The sequence below is a fragment of the Tupaia chinensis genome, unplaced genomic scaffold (assembly GCF_000334495.1).
Source record: "Tupaia chinensis unplaced genomic scaffold, TupChi_1.0 Scaffold139457_1, whole genome shotgun sequence".
In the NCBI taxonomy this organism is placed as follows: Eukaryota; Metazoa; Chordata; class Mammalia; order Scandentia; family Tupaiidae; genus Tupaia; species Tupaia belangeri.
The window spans coordinates 712,071-733,613 of record NW_006199342.1 but is presented as its reverse complement, the minus strand read 5'-3'; the positions used below and the strand labels follow the sequence as shown (position 1 = coordinate 733,613).

The 21,543-nt window shown below is 44.4% G+C and overlaps 1 protein-coding gene and 1 pseudogene across 4 annotated transcripts in view; one reads left to right on the top strand and one right to left on the bottom strand.

Moving 5' to 3' along the window:
* LOC102473357 (tubulin alpha chain-like) overlaps window positions 1–6,160 on the bottom strand; it is a 55,213-nt pseudogene extending 49,053 nt beyond the window's left edge.
* Window positions 1–21,543, top strand: part of PLAGL1 (PLAG1 like zinc finger 1) — a 45,351-nt gene that overhangs the window by 11,751 nt on the left and 12,057 nt on the right. The window contains exons 2-4 of one of the 4 annotated variants that reach the window (XM_006161912.3): window positions 5,248–5,316; window positions 10,095–10,126; window positions 16,820–16,893. The gene's annotated coding sequence lies outside the window, so the exon portion shown is untranslated. Of the gene's footprint in view, window positions 1–5,247; window positions 5,317–10,094; window positions 10,127–16,592; window positions 16,894–21,543 lie in introns of all 4 variants that reach the window. The other 3 variants (XM_006161914.3, XM_006161913.3, XM_027765691.1) reach the window with 3 other exon arrangements.

Genomic DNA, 21,543 nt, shown 5'->3' with positions numbered 1-21,543 from the left:
TTAATCTCTTTGTTGCAGCTGCTCCCTGGGAACTCGCTGAAATCAATGCCCTGTTTTCCTGAAGGAATGAATGGCCCTGCCTAACTAGCTTTGTGAAGCAGGGGGGGAATTCACGGCCTCTGTTTATTGACAGCTGAAAAGGAGCACATGGGGTGGAATGGACCTTCTTGTGAAAACCAGGCACAGGGAAAATTAGACCTCAATTTAACACAGAGGAATTTGGAAATTCACCCCAAAGGAGACGGGAGTTTCTCATGCTTACATTAGAATGACTCAAGTTTGGGGCGAGCGTGTAATGAACAATGGAGGTTTTGTCACAAGTATGTTATAAGTAGGAATATGGTATGCATAATAAATGATGCTAAGTAGAAGTTGATTCAACACCCCCTTCTTTTTTTAAAACACAGAAGTACAGAAAGACAAATAATCATCATGATACAATCAGGTGGTTCTTTCATTGTTACTTTACGATGAAAAAAAAAAGTGATATTTAAAATAAGCATTATTAATATCACATGTGAATTCTCCAAACTGTCTTTTGTTCATTTTCATTTCAAAACATCTTTGAACTTACTATCTCAGTTTACTCATGCTAGCATTTCAAGCCATTCTGGGTTGTGTGCATTGCATGGAAGCATTATGATACTCGTATACGTTTATTTTTAGAAAACTTATATTCTTGGGATTTTTGTAACTGAAGTCTGTGTCTGGTTCATAGACCAAGATCACGCCTGAAATTCCTAGAGTTTCATTAATATGAAAATGACAGCCGTACTTTTTGTAGACACCGTAAAGAAAACGTCTTGAGTTTATCACAAGAAAATGTCACCATCCATACCTTCTTTTGCATCTGCCCTCGCTTGCTGAATTTCCCAGGAAGAATTTATGGCGTCTTCCTTTGGCCCCCAACCCTTTGGCCCCACACCTCTATTATAGCACTTAACACACTGCCCTGCAGCTCTTTGTTGAGGTGTATTCTTCTGGCTGGAACTAAGGCAGCTGTGTGTCGTATTCATTTCTACATCTCCCAGCCTAGCAATGCTCTTGGCTCAGTAAATGTGTGTGGAATGAATGGGGATTGATGGCTCCCTGTACATTCCTTTGAATATAATTGCTTATCCAGGCTTTGACTACAAATCCTAAATTTTAGGAAAACCTGATTGGTCCGTTGTTGTCTGATTGGGGCTATTGCTTTTGAAAAATCTCTCCTTTAGGAAGAATTACTGAACACATTTTTGCTTTGGTGAGTGTGTGGGACAGTCCTTCAGCCTCTAGAAGAGGCATAAGTGTGCGGCAGTGTCCTTTCCAGACCCAAGTTCTCTTCGCTTTTATTGCCTAAAAATAAGCCTCAATGAAATGTTTAGATATTTTTATTAAGAAGGTGAAAGAGCTTCTTATGGAGAATTTTGTAGACTGTCCCTTGACTAATTTGGTGAGGGGAAGAAGCTTCCATCTTACATGATTTGTTTCTATGATGGAATGTAAAGTAGTGCAGAACAAAACTGCCTTTGACGATTTCTTTAACCAGATTTGCCACCGCGGTGTGTCATGGGTCCCTTATCAAAGGAAGAAAACACCTTTGCCTCTCAGAGCAAGGGTAAGGGCGATTTTGATTCTCAAAGACTGAGTACTCCGATTTCATAGGACCCGAGGACAAGCCCAAGTTCTGAGCCATTCTCAAGTTGCAGCCTATTCCTTTTTTAAGCCAGAGCTTTAAGTGGGGGAATAGTTGTCAGCATTCTTTGGGAAAATAACATCTTAAAGATAATAATAGAAATTTTTTTAAAAGAGGGGGGCAGTACATAAACACATGAGCATAGGAACTGGTGAATATTTTACTCTCCACGTCATATTTACCATCAAGATTATTTTTATTAATTAAAAAATTTTTAGAGAGATTTTTGCTATAAGGGTGCCTGTTCTTGCCAGAGAAACAGAAAGTGATAAATTACTCCCCACAGGAATGGCCATGCTGCAGTCCCTTCTCCATACTCCTCTTGGGATTTTGGGCATGCACACACAAATGCCCGTTGTGATTTCAAGCCTCTGGGTCCAGGAATCGAACCATGATTGGCCACATGGGAGTCCAGCAACATAACCATTAGGCCATTTGCTACTCCCATCATCAAGATTATTTTTAAAGAAACCTATTCGGATGTCTGATTTGACTTAAAGATAAGGATGAAATTAAAAAAAAAAATTTTTTTTTTTTGGAGAGGTTTTTGCTATAGGGCGTGTGTACTCGCCAGAAAGATAGAGAGAGACAGAGAGACAGAAAGCGAGAAATCACCCCCTGGGGGTGGGGTTGGCCACGCTGCAATCCCTTCTCCTCCATTCTCCTCTATTCTCCTCTTGGGATCTTGGGTACGCACGCACATGTGCCTAGTGTGAGTTTAAGCCACCGGGTCCAGGATTTGAACCACAGTCAACTACCTGGGAGTCCAGCGACATAGTCATTACGCTAACTGCTGGTCCCAAGGATGAAATTTGAAATAGAGGTTGACAAGTTTGTGCATCGTGGTAGAAATCTTGCAGCCAAATGGGCATGCATGTGGGCTGTACGAATGTGGCAGAATCAGCAGGTTCTGATTCTACTGAGACTTCAGGTTTCTCCTGAAACAGGAACATTACCATGGCCTTGATCACTGGTAGACTGTCGTCCCCATAAGTCACAACTTGTAGGTAAGAAAGCATTGAGCCTGGCACTGGGAGTCTGTAGCTGGCTGTTCAGACCTCCTGGTTTCTGGAATTAGTTTTGTGTGACATAATACCAAAGTAGAGAGGGACAGAGGGGTAGAGGGAAACTAGAGAATCAAATTGCGCTTTTCCATTCCATGTTTTAGGCTTCAGTGGTGAGGCACAGCGTTGTCCACGTTGACAGAAAGACCTACAGATAGGCCAAGGGAGTGACCGCAGTTAAAACTATGTTCTTGCGTTGTTTATAGAATCGGATATCTTCAACTATGTGATTCCACATAAAAGAGCTTTTTTCTTTGGACTGAAGATTACTCTAATATCCAAGAAGAATTTCAAGTAGTTTTAAGAGTCATATTCTCAAAATAGGCTTGGGAACCGATATATATCAGGTCTCTGTGTTTGCATGTGTGTTTATCTACATAAACAAACTTCCTAATGGAAAGATACCAGACACTTTCCTCTTAGATTCCCATCCATCCAGATGGACTCCATAAAGCACCCTAAGGACAGCTTATCGAGTCACTGAAAACATGACTTCCTCTTTACCCACCAGATTTAATGGGAAGAGAGGTTATATTGACATATACAACTATTTAATATAGTTATTTAGTTGTTTTGTTTTACACTATATTCAGCTATGATGAAAGGTACACTTATTTAAATTAAAAAACGTGAAAGTTATATATGTATAAGACCAGATGCCATTATTATAAAGATCTTCTGAAATAACTATATTTGTAATTAATAGTCATTTGTAATTGATCATCTGTATGTTAAGGAGACGACATACTGAGTATGGTTTTTCATAGTTTAAGTGTTTTCTTCTCAACATTACTTATTTGCCTCCTTTGGTAAAACATTTTTAGCAAGGGAAGAGCTCAACTCAAGAGGAAAAACCTCAATTCAGGCCACACTGAAATTATACTTCTGCGCTAGTACAATTCAAATGAATAAGGTTTTTGCTATTAAAAAAATTTTTTTAAGTTACCTTTTTTTTTCTTTTTTAAATTTTTTTTTTTTGAGAGGTTTTTCACTGTAGGGCACGTGCACTCACCAGACAGAGAGAGACATAGAGATAGAAAGCGAGAAATCACCCCCTAGGGGGGATGGTCACACCGCAATCCCTTCTCCTCCATTCTCCTCTCAGGATCTTGGGCACGCACGCACACATGCCCGGCGTGAGTTTTAAGCCACCGGGTCCAGGACGCGAACCGCAGTCGACTACGTGGGAGTCCAGCGACATAGCCATTACGCTAACTGCTGGTTCCCTTAAGTCACCTTCTCTGTCAATGGATGAATGTGGACTACCCAGAGGAGGAGGCTGTTTTTGGTTGGTGCTCAAAAGTTCATACGACTGAAATGCACTGCTAAGCGAATAATGAATGCATATCTGGTGAGGGTTGTTGGGTTTGAGGTATTATTGATCTGTTTCCTGCCTTGATTCTTTTCATGAGAAAGTATATTTACATCTCTTCAGTCTTGAAAATTCCACTACTGCCATATCTTCAGTGACTGTTCACCCTCTGTCCTTTTCCTTACCTCAAGGTGAATAACTGGCTCTCATACTCTGTCTTCCACGCCATTTTTTTCCCCTTTTTTGAGAGATTTTTGCTATAGGATGTGTGCCCTCACTGCAGAGACAGACAGACAGAAAGTGAGAAATCACCCCGCCCACACACACAGAAGGTATGGCCACACCACAGTCTCTTCTCCTCCACTCTCCTCTTGGCATCTTGGGCATGCACACACATGTGTCTGGCATGAGTTTTAATCTGCCAGGTCCCGGACTCGAACTGCAGTCAACTACATGGGGGTCCAGTGATGTAACCATTATGCCATCTGCTGGTCTCCTCCACGTCTCTCCTAATAGTAGTGGTCACGTTTTTGAAAATGGGAGTTAAGCGAAAGTGGGGTTTTGTTTTATTTTGTTGTTGCCATCTTGCCTTTTCATGACATTAGGGTGCTCTTCTCCCCCATGTTCCCCCACCCCCCAGCCCTACTAAGGTTCTTGTTTCCCTTTCCCAAGGGACAGTGTTTTAGATGATTGTCTTAAAACTCTGATTAGATTTCATTTTTACTTGAGGCCGTGGGATATTTATACTTGGTGTCTTGTAAAAATAACTGCAAATATCTCAGACACACTGTTAAGCTCTTTACATAAATGAACTTAATCTTCTAAGGGGTCTGGTGCTGTAAGTGCCATCATTATCTCTGCCTTACAGATGAGGAAGCCCAGGTAGAGTGAGAGTAAACAGAATGCCTGGGGTTTCTACCTGGCTCCCGATGGTACCAGGATGTGACTCTGGGCTTTCTGGCATCCTTCCCATTCTCTTACATCTGTATTTTAAGACTTTTGTCCAAAACTAAAAGTCCTTCAAGAACTTGATGGCATGCTTCTGGGATGTTGGAATATGACACAGTGGTGTGTCAGTGGGGAAAGTGTCAACCCTGGGACCCCCAAACTCATGCTCTGTGGCGGTAAATGTCTGCAACACCAGTGGGGTTTTCCCTGATGCTTTCTTCAATCTTTCGATTGTGTTTCCCATCTAGGATTGCTCTCATTGATCTGGCCTCGGTTTTGTGCCACTTTTACACCTTGTCTACACCTCACTTAGAAAGGTAAGTGTGTCTTCTGCTGAAACCCCGGGTTCTGCCCCGCTGACCCCCCGGGTTCTGCCCCGTTGACTGTCCGAGGTCCGTCATGACTGCATTCCCATCCTCTCCCTACCCTAGAATACACCACACACAGCCTTTCCTCTGCTTCAAGGGGAGGAGGAGATTCTGTCCCAGAAAACACTAGGTCTCAGAGGATTTGCATTCGAAGAACTCCAGGCCTTGAGGGAAAAAATAGGGTTGGAGGATAAAGGTTGAGAACTTATAAAAGGATTTTTCACTCTTTAAAAATCAAGAGAACATGCTCAGAATTATCATTGCTATCTATTCATATCAAATTAGAAATAATAAATATCATACCACTGGTTTTATTTGCCATGATTTATTTACTAGAAACTTTGTGATTTCCTTCTGTTACTTTTTTTTTTTTTAAGGTTCCGATTTCTCTGTCTTAAAAGTAGATACTCAGGGGGAAAAAATTAAAGGTGTTAGCCTCAATTTAGCATCATATATCTAGTTTGAAACGTGTGTTACAATTTAAAGTCTCTAAATCATCCTCGTAAATTTGTAATATGAGATGATCCTCGATTTGCGTATGTTCTGTCCAGCTTTTCTAAAGTTGTGAAATAGGCGAGTCACTCAATCTAGTGTTTATTTGAGGGAATTCATGGTTGGCAAGGTTCTCATTACATATCAGAAGTTGATAGTTCTTATTTCCTCCCTTTCTGGTGGAGATTATGACTTGTTTTAACCATCTGCCTGTAGATGGTGATTCCTAATCCCAGCCTTAAATGTCATACCCACTGTTTTCGTTCTTTTCCCATAATCCGTGTTCTTGGTTCATGTCCATCGCACCCTAAGCACCCCTCCCCTGCTTTTGCAGCCTCAGTGCTGTTGCTTAACCGTGGTCCTGGCGTCTCGCCACACATTTTTTGCAACATGCCCTTGACTGTATCAATGCCATGTTTTAAAAACATATTCCAGTGTTCTTGTAAGCTGTCTTACGTCCCATCTTAACTTTGACTCTTCTCCTAAACCTCTCACTAGACAAGCCACTCCCCAACTTATTTCTATGATCTTGGGGCTCAGTTCTGTGTGGTCCATAGAACTCAGGTGTGTCAGGGGGAACACTGAGAATGTGAGGTGTGTGTGTTTAAATTCCTGGTCTCCAAATGATTCTAACTGAAATTAGTCTGCCCCACCAACGCATTCATGAGGAAAAACTTAGCACAAGTCCCAAAATGCTCGAATCACTTCAGTATATTACTTGGATAACTTTTTGACACCTTTGTAATACCAGTAAGGAATTCTAATAGATTGGAACTCTTTGAAATACATTGGGTTATGGAAAAGTCATGATGCATTTTTGCGTAGAGAAACAAAAAAGTATATTCTGACTTTTCCAACAGCCCAGTACGACATCTTAAATGTTAAACTGTGCGGGTAGTACCAGAAATTTCTTCTGTAAACACATGATAGGAGATGGAATTGTGTCATGAGAACTGAAGAGAATCAAACACACTCTTTGTTACACATCGTGTTCTGAAATAAGTTATGAATGGGTCTTAACTGTGACTTTACCTACTGTGTAGAGTTGTTCTTAATACTTCTCATTTACAGGCCAAACTGGCTTTGTACTTTGAATTCTATACCAAGCTTTGTGCTTCTATATTTACATATATAACGTATAGTCTGATAATAGCCCTCTGTCTATGAAGGATCTTTGGAAAGTTAATGGAAAAGTGGATATTGTATGAAAAAAGCTATACATAGATTCCAAAAACTTTTTAGACCAAAATAAACTCCATTTTCCATAAACTGTTTGAATTACCTTTGTTTCCCAATCTTATGGCAGAGGTGACAGGTTTATTTATTTTTTAAGGGAATTTTTGCTACAGGGTATATGTGCTCACTTGGGAGACAGAGAGAGAAAAAATGAGAAATTACCCCCTAGCAGAGGTGGGGACCCCGCAGTCTCTTCTCCATTTCTCTTCTCAGGATTTGGGGTGTGCATGCATATGCTCCCAGTGTGATTTTCAAGCCGCCAGGTCCTGGACTCAAACTGCAGTTGGCCACTGGGGAGTCCAGCGCCTTAACCACTATGCCACTGCTGGGCCCGTTACTGAGGCTTATAAAGGTTATAAAACTTGACTGAGATTTCATACCTTCTAAGTTGCAGAGCCAGCATTCAAACCTAGAACTTTCTGACTCCAAACCACAGCTTGTCCTACTGTACTCTACCGTCTTTCTAAGGTTAGATCTACAATAGAAGAATACTATCGTTTTGCATAGTTTTTTTTTTTTTTTGAGAGGTTTTCGCTATAGGGCGCGAGCGCTCGCCAGACAGACAGAGAGAGACATAGAGACAGAAAGCAAGAAATCACCCCCTAGGGGGGGATGGTCACGCCGCAATCCCTTCTCCTCCATTCTCCTCTCGGGATCTTGGGCACGCACGCACATGCGCCCGGCGTGAGTTTTAAGCCACCGGGTCCGGGACACAAACCGCAGTCGACTATGTGGGAGTCCAGCGACATAGCCATTCCGCTAACTGCTGGTTCCCATTTTGCATAGTTTTAAAACTAACTGTAGGGACAGAACCTAGCGTTCAGTACAGTATGCTTCCCACATGGTGAGTGAGTGAGAGTAAAATGTATTATCCTATCACTTTTATGTAAGGAAGGTTATCTAAGGAATGCCGACTTCCCCTCTCTGTATTTTTTTCGACTTCCCCTCTCTGTAAACAGTTAAAATGAAGGCAGTTGGGAGGTGAAGGAAGCTGGGAATCAGGAGTATAGGGAGTGTTAAATATTAATGTTTAAAAATAAAAAAATAAAGCACATTTTTCTATTAGTGTTTAAAATAATGCTGGAGACGAATGTCTGTGCTGTAACAAAGCAGACGTTACTTGAGGACTGGCTAAATTGATCCATTATGCGGTATATACTAAGGTCATTTTTTCCTTTTCGTTTCAGCAGCAGGAATTAAAAGTGATTCATAACACACACACACACAGTCACTATGTAAATTGGAACCACATTAAAATCGTAGTCATTTTATGCTTTTTCCTAAAATGGTTCCCATTTACCCCATATAGTCAACTCAAAACACGTAAGAGTGTTGTTAGTTCTGATTCAGGAAAGATTTAGAACCCTGAAACTTTATAGTTCAGCCATAGCGTTGATTGTTTTTGTGCTTGCTTTCTTCCTTTCTTTCTTCCTTCCTTCCTTCCTTTCTTTTTTATTTATTTTTTTGCTAGTGAGAATTACTGCATACCCATTTTAATGTACATAATTGATAAATCCGAAAGAATACTCTGTACCTCCCCTCTTGAAGTCTCTTTCTGTAAACACAAGCCTGAGCATATTACTTTCTGGGTTAAAAACTTTCAGTGGTTCTGATTAGACAGCCTCGGCGGACAGAAAGTTATGGGAGCACTGAAGAATTCCAAACAGGCAAGTGACAGGAATGTATCTGCATGTTAGAAGACTCTCCAACAGCAGTATTGTGATGAAAAGGAAGAGGAACCAGTCCAAAAACAGAGACTGGGGCTCCTGTACGGAGTTCACTCCCTAGCATGTGGAAAAGTTTCCTCATACTGACCTGACTCCTGGCTCTTTACCTACCAGGCTGGGGATCCATTTAAGGGGTGCCACGTGAGAACGTCACCTTGGCCAGTAGGGTGGACTGGCCCTCCACTGTCCACATTCCTCCCCACCCACCCCCACCATGTTCTTGGGCACCGTGGATTAGAAAGTTGATGGTTGCCCGTGTTAGGTGATGGGGATGGGATGGGGTTCAGTGACTGTCTCTCTTCCTTTCTGGGTCTCACTTGTCTGGTGAAGACAAGGGATGCAAGTGCCAAGAGAGGCTGGAGCCTTGTGAGACCAGAGTAACCTCACCATTGGGTTGCTCTGGTTTTCCAAACCTCTGCCTTGCTGGGCTAGCACACCACACCCTCACTTCCATGTTCACCCTCTGTGAGTTCTCTTCTTGGGTACAAATTTAACATGACTTGCCTTATCACCAACCAGATAGAGGGCCTTTGTGCTTCAATCTTGCGGGGACCTTCTTGGCAAACTGCCTCTGCAGCGGGTTCCTTCCTCCCTAAAGAGCGACAACACTCCCGGGTCGACATTTCCTCCCCGTGCCTCACAGGCGACTTAGTGGTGTCCCTGTTTGGCAGGAAAATGACGTCCCCTGGTGCTGATTCTGAAGTTCTCCCAGTCAGTGCTCTCTACACTATCCATCCTAGTCTCTGAATGATGACCACACAGCTTGGTGTATCTAAAACCCTCTTCAGTTTTCATCAGGGCTTTTCTAGGTCCCTTCTGAAGGTATTGCTGTCCCACCCTAGGCTGAAGTGGAGTTTTCTTGAGGGGCATGACTGACCTCAAGGTCTGAACCCCCTCAGGCACCTCCTTTGGTGCCAGAAACTCATCCCATTAGTGCAACATCTTCAAATCAACAATTTTGCCACATTAAAGATTTATATCCTTTCTCTTAGGGTGGGAGTCTCACCTCCCCCAAAGCACCTCAGTTCTCAGCACACCCTCATTTCCATCTCAGGGAAATAAGCAGTTCCTCTCCCTCCTAGCATCCTGGTCTCAGAGGCGGGTCCAGACTTTGGAGCAGGGGTGTCCTGAACCTCAAGACTCTCGCAGCACTGGCCTCACGTTCCTCCTCCAAGCAGATGTCCCTCCAACCCCCTGGAGGTTTTGGTGGTGTTTAGCTATTCCGTTTAAGATCAGGCTTAAAGCTATCTTTGTGTGCCTCTCCCTTTCTAGGTATTTGCAACGGAATCAGAGGAGTTAATCTCGTGAGTATACTCCAACATCTGTTTTTTTTTTTTGCCGCTTTCCCTATCTGCCCCAGGGTTGTAACGCTCAGGACTGCCCCGGTCACCAGGGCCTGCGCAGGATCCAGCTGCTTTCTGCAAGGGGGAGGTGGCCTTTCCCTGGATCAGTAGCACAGATATGCACTGCTCTGAGGACAGTGCTGAGGCCTTATGGAGGCCCCATGAGTCTGAATCTCACTTCATAATGCCAAGTGTGCAAGGAGTGTTAACTTTCCTGTAAACGGTCTCTCTCGTTCACACTCCAGTCCCCATTCTGCCAACCTTACAGGAAATTTGCATTTCAGTCATGTTTAGGTACCTCTCCTTTCCCCATGGGGAGTCTCTCCAAAGCTAGAGATTTCCATGGCACCTGGAAGGTGAGGAACCAGCTTCTCAGTTTTTGGTATGTCACAACAGTGGCCTCAAACTCTGCATCCATTGGCCTTCGGCCACAAATGGAAACAGGAAGCCCCTTGTCTAAGGTCCAGCTTCCAGGGGCACACTTTACACAGCTGTTCCCGGAGGCTTCTGCCCTCTGCCTCGGGAACAGAACGGTGCAGGGACCCTGTTGCTGAGGTTGGAAAAACCTCCTGTTCCTCTGCAGGCCCCGGGGTGGAGATAAGGGTGGATGAGAGCGTGTCTTTTTTTCTTTTTTTTAATCATTCTTTATTTTACTTATTTTATTTAATATATTTTATTTTATTTTAATTTCTTTTATACATTCAATAACTATACATGGTTTAGCTTGTAAAGTGCATTTTCCAACATGAATACACTTTACACCAGTGCAGTTGGTGATACTATACACGTTATCATCTTCATCTTTTTTTATTTTTTAAATTTCATTTTCTTTTATACAGTCAATCACATTACTTACCTTACAATGTGAATATTTTAACATATAAACATTTCTCCCTAGTCCACTTGACTAAGCTATAAAATATCTTTTTTTTTAGGTTTATTTTTATTTACATTTTTAATACATTCAATCACATTATTTAGCTTACAAGGTGATCATTTCAGTATATGAACATTTCTCCCCGGTTGAGTTGATCAAAATATAACAACACTCCCTCCCTGTCTCAACAATGCTGTCTTCGTATCCCTCCTCCAAATGTCCTTCCCCAGGCCCCACTCCTCCACACACACCACATCTGGCATTTACATCCACCTCTCCTGTTTGTACATCCTTTAGCCCGTCAGTTTCAGTTATAGAGTGCGGACATTCAGTATGTATAAAGTGGGGATATACAGTGTCTCTCCTTCATAGCCTGGTGAGAGCGTGTCTTTTTAACTCTCTGATCCACCCATCTTTCGCCCTCTTCCCCTCCCAGAAGTACTGCAAAAGTTCCTTATTGAATTTAAATGTTAACAAAGACGGCTTCAGGCTGCTTCTGCCTTCAGCTGGGTGACATACAAGGGCTTCCAAAACCTGTTACTTGTTCTAAATGAGCTAGAAAGGAATGTTGTTGGGAGGATAAAGTACAGTCCCAGAGGTGTCCTATCATGCTGATTTGGAGACAGCACAGCTCCCAAACAGTAGGTACCTAAGAACAGTCAGAGAAGGAAGTCGATTCTGTGGCTTTTCAGTGAGAAAAGTCTAGCCCCAACTCCAGACTTTCTGACTGTGGAGAGGCTGAGAAGTGACACACGGGAGCATCACAGCAGTCAGCTGCTTGCCAAGGGCAGGACCACGGGCAGATCAGCATCCCTTCTAAGCCACAATCTCCCTCTACGTGACATAGGGTTAATCCTGCCTACTTCTGTGGTGGCTGAGGGTATTAGAAAGAGTACCAGAACAACCACCATCACCTGGTGGCTGTTGTGACAAAGTGGTGCCATTAGTCAAGACAGGGAATGCTGGAGAAGGAGCACGCCCGGAGGGTCAATGTAAAGCCTCTGCTCTGTAACAGGTTTCCTCAAGGGACAGCGTGAGATCTCCGCACTGAGAGGTGCAGGAGGGAGTTGGCTGTATCAGTCTGGAACAGGAAAGAAAGTTCAGGACTGAAGATAGGAAGCTGGGACGCCTCAGACCTCGAGAGTCAGTTGAACCCCTGGGCTATAAATGAGGTCCCCCAGGGACTGTGTTTCTAATGAGAGATGGTAGAAGCCAGGGGCCAGGCCCCACATCTGTTCCAGCTTCAGGTGACCCTTAAGCATCATGCCCCTCTGTGTCGTCTTTAACATGACATCGTTGTTCTGAGGTGGATCTGAATATCCTATTGAGGGTCATCTTCATTTCAAAGGTAGAATCGAATCATTCACCATGATCCATCTCATGGTCCATCTCAACTAAATAAGATTTAATTGCCTGTGATCTACCCAATCCTTTCCATCTAGAATTTTGGCCTTTAGGAAATAAAATGTATTTGAGAGCCTTTTCAAAGCCAAACCTTGCACGTCTTCAATCCAGAGCATTCTTTCACTGAAAATCAGGGCGGGCTTCACAGTAGTGGGGGTTGCTCAGTTCTTTCCCATTCAAATCATTAGAAATAAAAAAGTCAGTATGAAGAATTTGCCTAAGTAAAAGCAGGAGTAGCTAGACATGACCCTGGTGCTGAGGTTGGAAAAACCTCCTGTTCCTCTGCAGGCCCCGGGGTGGAGATAAGGGTGGATGAGAGCGTGTCTTTTTTTCTTTTTTTTAATCATTCTTTATTTTACTTATTTTATTTAATATATTTTATTTTATTTTAATTTCTTTTATACATTCAATAACTATACATGGTTTAGCTTGTAAAGTGCATTTTCCAACATGAATACACTTTACACCAGTGCAGTTGGTGATACTATACACGTTATCATCTTCATCTTTTTTTATTTTTTAAATTTCATTTTCTTTTATACAGTCAATCACATTACTTACCTTACAATGTGAATATTTTAACATATAAACATTTCTCCCTAGTCCACTTGACTAAGCTATAAAATATCTTTTTTTTTAGGTTTATTTTTATTTACATTTTTAATACATTCAATCACATTATTTAGCTTACAAGGTGATCATTTCAGTATATGAACATTTCTCCCCGGTTGAGTTGATCAAAATATAACAACACTCCCTCCCTGTCTCAACAATGCTGTCTTCGTATCCCTCCTCCAAATGTCCTTCCCCAGGCCCCACTCCTCCACACACACCACATCTGGCATTTACATCCACCTCTCCTGTTTGTACATCCTTTAGCCCGTCAGTTTCAGTTATAGAGTGCGGACATTCAGTATGTATAAAGTGGGGATATACAGTGTCTCTCCTTCATAGCCTGGTGAGAGCGTGTCTTTTTAACTCTCTGATCCACCCATCTTTCGCCCTCTTCCCCTCCCAGAAGTACTGCAAAAGTTCCTTATTGAATTTAAATGTTAACAAAGACGGCTTCAGGCTGCTTCTGCCTTCAGCTGGGTGACATACAAGGGCTTCCAAAACCTGTTACTTGTTCTAAATGAGCTAGAAAGGAATGTTGTTGGGAGGATAAAGTACAGTCCCAGAGGTGTCCTATCATGCTGATTTGGAGACAGCACAGCTCCCAAACAGTAGGTACCTAAGAACAGTCAGAGAAGGAAGTCGATTCTGTGGCTTTTCAGTGAGAAAAGTCTAGCCCCAACTCCAGACTTTCTGACTGTGGAGAGGCTGAGAAGTGACACACGGGAGCATCACAGCAGTCAGCTGCTTGCCAAGGGCAGGACCACGGGCAGATCAGCATCCCTTCTAAGCCACAATCTCCCTCTACGTGACATAGGGTTAATCCTGCCTACTTCCGTGGTGGCTGAGGGTATTAGAAAGAGTACCAGAACAACCACCATCACCTGGTGGCTGTTGTGACAAAGTGGTGCCATTAGTCAAGACAGGGAATGCTGGAGAAGGAGCACGCCCGGAGGGTCAATGTAAAGCCTCTGCTCTGTAACAGGTTTCCTCAAGGGACAGCGTGAGATCTCCGCACTGAGAGGTGCAGGAGGGAGTTGGCTGTATCAGTCTGGAACAGGAAAGAAAGTTCAGGACTGAAGATAGGAAGCTGGGACGCCTCAGACCTCGAGAGTCAGTTGAACCCCTGGGCTATAAATGAGGTCCCCCAGGGACTGTGTTTCTAATGAGAGATGGTAGAAGCCAGGGGCCAGGCCCCACATCTGTTCCAGCTTCAGGTGACCCTTAAGCATCATGCCCCTCTGTGTCGTCTTTAACATGACATCGTTGTTCTGAGGTGGATCTGAATATCCTATTGAGGGTCATCTTCATTTCAAAGGTAGAATCGAATCATTCACCATGATCCATCTCATGGTCCATCTCAACTAAATAAGATTTAATTGCCTGTGATCTACCCAATCCTTTCCATCTAGAATTTTGGCCTTTAGGAAATAAAATGTATTTGAGAGCCTTTTCAAAGCCAAACCTTGCACGTCTTCAATCCAGAGCATTCTTTCACTGAAAATCAGGGCGGGCTTCACAGTAGTGGGGGTTGCTCAGTTCTTTCCCATTCAAATCATTAGAAATAAAAAAGTCAGTATGAAGAATTTGCCTAAGTAAAAGCAGGAGTAGCTAGACATGAATGAGCTGGAAGGAAATCCTTTTGTTCACTTTGGGTTTCAGTGTACGCACAGCGGGCATCTAAACCAGTTCATTAACAGAGAGAAAGACAGGTCACAAATGCTGTTCTCAGAAGCGAATGCCTAGAGGGACAGATTGTGACAGTGAAAACGCATTCTGGAAATCAGACACTAGATTCATGAAACTATAGTTCTGTCGTCAGGGAATACATCATTTCCAAAGATTTTCCCTATTCATTTCAAACAATTAACTAGTCTGTTTACCGTGCCAATGTCTGTTCCTAGAAAAGTGTGATTTTTCTTGCTCCTCTAGAGTTCAGAAACGTTTACCTTTAGAATTGTTTAATGTTACAGGGTTATGTTTAATTTACCACATGCTTTTTCAAAGAAGTAATTGATATATGAAACCCTTTTCTCTGCTTTTGCAGTCTAAATTCTGACCTGAAAAGCACTCGCAAGCAGCACCCTGTCAAACCGAGAAGTGTTATTTTTCCTAACTGTCTCCTCTCTGCTTTATTAAACCGCCTTACAGTGCGCACGATTTTCCCGGGCCGGGCCCGCTCTGGGTTCCCGGTGGCATTGTTAACTATTGAAGCATTAGACTGGTGCTGAGATGGCAGGTGGGAAAGGCCGAGGGACTTGATCTCCTCGCTGCCAGAGTTCTCCTCTTTCACTAGTGCTGCTGCTAACATTGAAGAGCTTAAGACTAAGCTCCTGTGTGAGCCCTCGGAGGCGAGGAGTATTGTTGAATTCAGAAAGGAATCGCTTTCTTTTTGTGATCATTTGAATATTTTGACAATGAAGCTAAGCTACTCCCCGGCTTGGTCTGCGTGCCGCACGTTACGTGCACCCTTTCCTGTGAAGCCGAGCCGAGCCCCTCTGCCTCTCTGAATGCCTCAATTGGCATTGTCCGTTTGTGAGATGGGCAGGCGCAAAGGAAGAATTTTACTCTTTAGCTTTTATGTTTTTTCTTAAAGCTCTTTAAAAAAAAATTAATACAAGCCTTCGGGAACCACCAAGTAAGCCACATGATAAATGGTGAGCATTTGGAGACCAGAGATGGTCCAGGAAGATGATTTGTGAAGTGTTTGTACATGCAAAACAAAAAACACAGGGAAACAAGCTCTCTGGTGATCCAGACAAGTAACCTCCTCACTTCCACTGTTCTCCTCATTTGAGATGGGTTATTTTAAAAATCTAGTTATCTAAAAGTAGCCTTGATTTTTCCATTTTTAACTTAAAAGGGTGTTCTCATATAAAATAAATGGACATAGCTTTTTGGATCAAATTAAGATAAGAAAACAGGCAAACCAGTGAATAAATCACTTAGCTGAGATACCACTGGTTTTGTTTCATAACCGATGAAACCCTTGGACTGGTTAGAAAGTCATGAAAAGCTAGTCCCTCTAGGAGGACCGACTGGTTGAAATAGTCTTAGGTGGAAGAAGCCAAGTTTTGTGATTGAATGGGAAGACAGAGATACTGGTTTCTGTGTTAGCCGGGTGCAGTGGTACCTGAGGAACTTGGTGAAAAACATAAGGGCTCCGGGCCCTGCTTCACAGGGGCACAGAAATCTGTTTTTAAAAGGTTTCTCTGAGGATGCTGATGTCAAGCTAGGTTTAGTAACTACTGAACTGAATATTCAGTTAGGAGCCTTATACCTTTTTTGCCCTGCAAATGCGAGAAATCTCTCCATTTCTATGAAGCTCTTGTGGAAATTGAGTGCCAACTGGTTATTGCTGACTTTCTTTCAATTCTTGATTTGTTTCAGGTTCTGTTATTGCATAGATTTGCATACTTATTTTATGGTATTTTAATACTGCTGGTTTAAAAAAAAATACCATTTCCTCTAAGTGCTGTTTTGAATAATTTATGTAAGCAATTTCATGTGTTTTGTTTGTTTTTCTACTTGCAGAAAGCAGGGAAAAACTTGAATTTTTCTCATCCAGTTGCAAGTAGGACAGAGGATATAAATGCTTAAAGATCATCTGTTAAAATGCATGAAAAAGCAGTAGACAATCTCTACCCGTCGTCAGTTGTGAGCGTGTGTGTGCGCTCTTGAAGTGAAGCTCAGGTCATAGCAGAATGGGGGGATGTTCTCTAACCTCATTCACTGAAGGTATTCGAGGTCTCTCCTTACAGGTTCCTGTCTTCAGATAAACTGCTGGGAGGACTCCACGGTCACCTCGTAGCTGACGTTGCCTGTCACCCAGTAGGTGCGCAAGTTTTAAAATGACTTCTAGTTGGGCATATTTATTAATAGTTGTAAGTCATCTGAGTTAAGGATGTGCTGGAAGTTCAGGGTGCTTCAAAAGGTTCTAATGGAGAGTAAATGCATTTTCTTCCCAGACCACAAAATGCCTTTGGACAGGATTTTTTGAGCCTTTTCTTTTTTTAAAGCGTAAGTGCACCTCTACATTGCAGGGCCTCTGATGGAACAATTAGCAGCTTTTTGGACCTTCTGCTGCCCCAACCCACAGCCCCAGCGATACCCTCAGGTCTGTAGAATTCTCTGCCACAGCCCTGTCAGTTCAGAAGCTTGAAAGCTGCCCCTAGCCCTGCTCCCGCCTGGGTACATGAGCAGATGCGTTGCCCTCCCTCCCTCCATAGAAGATGTTGACTGATAAGCCTGAGGAAGGTGCTGGTCACATGCCAGCTGCACTAGGGAAGCCAGCTGCCAGCTCAAGGCTGAATTTGGAAATGCCGTAGTGGAGATTGCCGAAGCTCGCTGCTCACACAGCTTGGCGAGGTGTGAGTGGGGGGAGCGCGCTCTTCCTTCATCATAATCGTCATCATTCATGATGCTGATGGACGCCAGGACCCTTTGACACTCAGTGCTGGGCACTGCGCTGTGGATGTCACTTAGACATTGTTCATGGAGTCTCAGTAGTCGGTGCTTATAGGCACTTCCGTCCTCTGAATCTTAGTGTCCCCATCTGTCAGATGGGAACAGTGCCTTTCTTCATATCCCGCAGGGCTATGGATGAAATGGTTAGACACAATAGAATGAGAGCTTTATGAACTGGACTGAAACAGCACATTGTCTTAGTAGATACTCTTTTGGTTTCTATTGAAAGGTAAGATTGTTACTATATATTATTTTAAATTACTGACCAAGAGATTAAAAGGTATCCCAACATATCTGCTAGGGACTGAGAAAGGCACTAGCAGCCCTAATTAGGTTCAGGGGTGAGGGAGAGGGATCGTGGACCTTGCTAGTGTCTTCTGTGTACAGTCTGTCGGACGGTAGCTGCTGCACTAGAAGACAGGTGTGGGAGCTGGCAGGTTGTGCAGTGGTTAAGGCGGCTGGACTCCCACATGGCTGACTGTGGTTCGAGTCTCACACCTGGCACACCTTTCTCACTTTCCTTCTCTCTCTCTCTGTCTCTCTCTGGTCAACTTCAAAAACATGAATAAAATGATGATAATGAATTAAAATGAACTTTTTTTTAAAAAAAAAGAAGATGTGCATGATAACTAGGAAGATCCTGGAGTGTGTCCAATGTTTGATGGGGAGCCCTGGGGCCGAAGAAAGGTAGTAGGGGGTGGGGGGCACTCACACACCAGACGGCGGGAGCTGACAGCCACAGCCCAAGCAGGAGGGATAGCAGAGGCATTGCCATAGGCTACTGGGAAGGAGCGGCAAGCATGCAGCGGTGGGAAATCGGGCTCATTGTGAGTAGGTGCCCGGCCTGAGGCCGAGGAGCACTAAAGCCGCCCCTCCGCTGGGCTGGGGGATGGACCACACATGTGGATCGGGAGGACAGCTACTTAGAGAGTCCACATTCCTTCCCCATTGAACGGGGTATGGTTGTAATGGTTTGTTAAACAAACAAAGGACCCAAAGCTGTGAATGGGGGAAAGAAAAAGACTTAAGGTGAAAAGGAGAGGAGGCCCTGCTTGCTAGTGTTCCACTCTTTTCAAGCTTTCTCCCCACTTCCTTCACATTCCTTTCTTTCTCCCCACTTCCTTCACATTCCCTCCCCCCTTTCAGAGAAGCCAGTGTAGTGGCTTGGAAAAGTCGCCTTGTCTCTTCAGTGCCATTTTCTTTTAAAATGGAAACCTGATGAAATGTTTATTAGCTGAGTAAAAAGGAAAAATTAAGAGCCAGGATAATCTTAAAGGACCAGCGATAAATATTTTTATAGCTCAAATTAAGTATTTCTGGATGAACAATTTGCCTTTGCATCATTTGAATTTGTTGGACGTGACAAGGAAGAGCAAAGAGAATGTTCTTGAGCGTTGTGCAAGCACTTTGTCTAATAAAATGAGGCCTGTGGCCAGCAGGCGGGCAGGCGCGCTTCTGGAGGACGGGAGGGCCGTGGGCCAGGGGCAGCAAATTCGCTTTTCTCAGAGCTCCGTGTGTTCACAGTTTACTCTAAGTTCTGGATACTCATCCACTGAAAAAGCTTGGCGGGGGGGCGGGGGGCTGTGCACACTGCCGTTTGTAAGCTGCCTGTCACGTTTGTGTCCAGGATAATCACATTTGGTCCCGGGCTTATCTTGTGGGAAAGGAGCAGTTACAGGTTCAGAAGCACACCTTCAATGTGCCTGTGCCATTCTGGGGGTAACTTAGTTATCCATGGGGGAGGGAGATGGGATGACCTTTCATTTCCTCCCTCTCTGGAAAGCAGTCTGTTGATGAGGCTGGGGGGGGGGTCCCTGGTCATCAGTGCTGGGTTGTCCTCTCCCCCTTGAGAGTGTGGCTTCTCTCAATCACCTGGGCCTTTCTGGTGGTTTCTCAGGGCTTCCTCCTTTTCCAGAGATGGGTTTTTTTGGTTTTTGGTTTTTGTTTTTGTTTTTTTGAGAGGTTTTTGCTTTAGGGCGCATGCGCTCCCCAGAAAGACAGAGACAGAGAGAAATCACCCCCTAGGGGGATGATCACACCGCAGTCCTTTCTCCTCTATTCGCCTCTCAGGATCTTGGGCATGCACACACACGTGCCCAGCGTGAGTTTAAGCCACCAGGTTCGGGACTCAAACCACAGTCGACTACATGGGAGTTCAGCAACGTAGCCATTATGCTAACTGCTGGTCCCCCAGAGATGGTTTTATGGGCATCTCCCACCTAACTTCTCCCGCACCCCCTACCTCCGCATAGACGCAGAGTCCGTGGCTAGCCTTGACAAAGTGGTTGAGGTAATATCCACCGTCCTCTAAGCAGATCATGACACAGAAGGACTCTGATCTGTAAAAAGCCTTCCTTCTAGGACACGAGGCAACCAGTTTTAGGTTTCTGTTGTTGTTTCTGTTGTTGAGATTAGGGTCTCATTTGTGCTGCCATTATCCAGAAGTGATTTAGGAACATCTTATCACATTTTTGGAACCCAGACTTAATTCTCGTTTTGCCCCCTTGTGTCATCACTGTGCTACATCCCCCCCAGCCCCTGTTTACATCCCCCCCCCCCCGCGCCCCCGAAGGAACTAGAGGAATTTTCCGGCAGAAGGCGTCTTCTGTTCTTCGGAGCTCTGAGAGTGACATGTCCCCACAAGCCAACCTCTGTCCCATTTCATTCGAGGTGTGGAGCAGATACTCTAAGGGAAGAGCAGTCTAGCTGCAGCCTGCCATAAAGAAAAACAAAGCCCTCCTTACCCCAGGGCCAACCCACTTGAGCAAACCACCGGGGAGGAGCGGCTGTTGATCCAGGTTGATTGTGTGAACTACGGACAGACTCTGAGTCCACCCAGGGAGTGCTCAGAGGCCTTCATAAAGTCATCTCTAGAAGCCAAGCACAGCCACTTTCCTGAGGCCCACGGGTGCTGTTCGCGGCACCCTAGACGCTCTTTCGTCCTGGGGTCTCCTCCTGGCCTGAATGCCCACTAGGCATCATTAAACTCAACATGTCTAAGATGGAACTCCTAAGCCCTATTTTTTCACTGGCTTTTCCTTTGGGAACTCATCCTTGTTTTCCTTTCTGACAGGACTATCATTGCCTCCTCCTACCCACATCCTAATCGGACTGGTCTGTTTACGAAGTGTCACTTACGCCTGCCATCTCTTCTCCTTTTGTAGACCGGTGTTATCTCGTCTGAGATACGGCAGAAGCCTAAATGGTCTCCTACCCTGTTCCCATCGCGCTTCAGTATATCTTACACACTCCCTGCTGGAGGTACCGTCAGGAAGTGTACTCTGACTAGCCCGCGGCCTGCAGTGGCTTCCTGTTGCCTGGTCTCCTGGTCCCAAGTGCCTGCGTCATCCCTTCCCCGTGCTAGTTTAGCTTCTCTCAACCCTCTGGCTCTCCGAGGCTCTGTGAGCATTTATGGCCTATGCCTTTCCATTGCTTCATCCCATTCCTGTTGAGGCAAAAGCATTTTCTCCTCCTTCTACCTCTTTTCTCCCCACTTCCTTTGTTCCACCACCACCTACACCCAGAGTTAGCAGCTAGCCTTGCCTAAGTCACTCAATCTGCTAAGAAATTATCAAAATCCTGCCTTCCTCCAGTTAAACAGGCCATTCATGATTTGGTCTCTGCCTATCTCTCCACCCTCTTTGTCCACGTGCACCGTAACTATACCCATAGCCCAGTCCCACCGTGCACCGTAACTATACCCGTAGCCCAGGCCCGCCGTGCATCGTAACTATACCCATAGCCCAGTCCCGCCGTGCACCGTAACTATACCCGTATCTCAGGCCCCCCGTGAACCGTAACTATACCCATAGCCCAGTCCCGCCGTGCACCGTAACTATACCCGTAGCCCAGGCCCGCCGTGAACCGTAACTATACCCATAGCCCAGTCCCGCCGTGCACCGTAACTATACCCGTAGCCCAGGCCCGCCGTGCACCGTAACTATACCCATAGCCCAGTCCCACCGTGCACCGTAACTATACCCGTAGCCCAGGCCCGCCGTGCACCGTAACTATACCC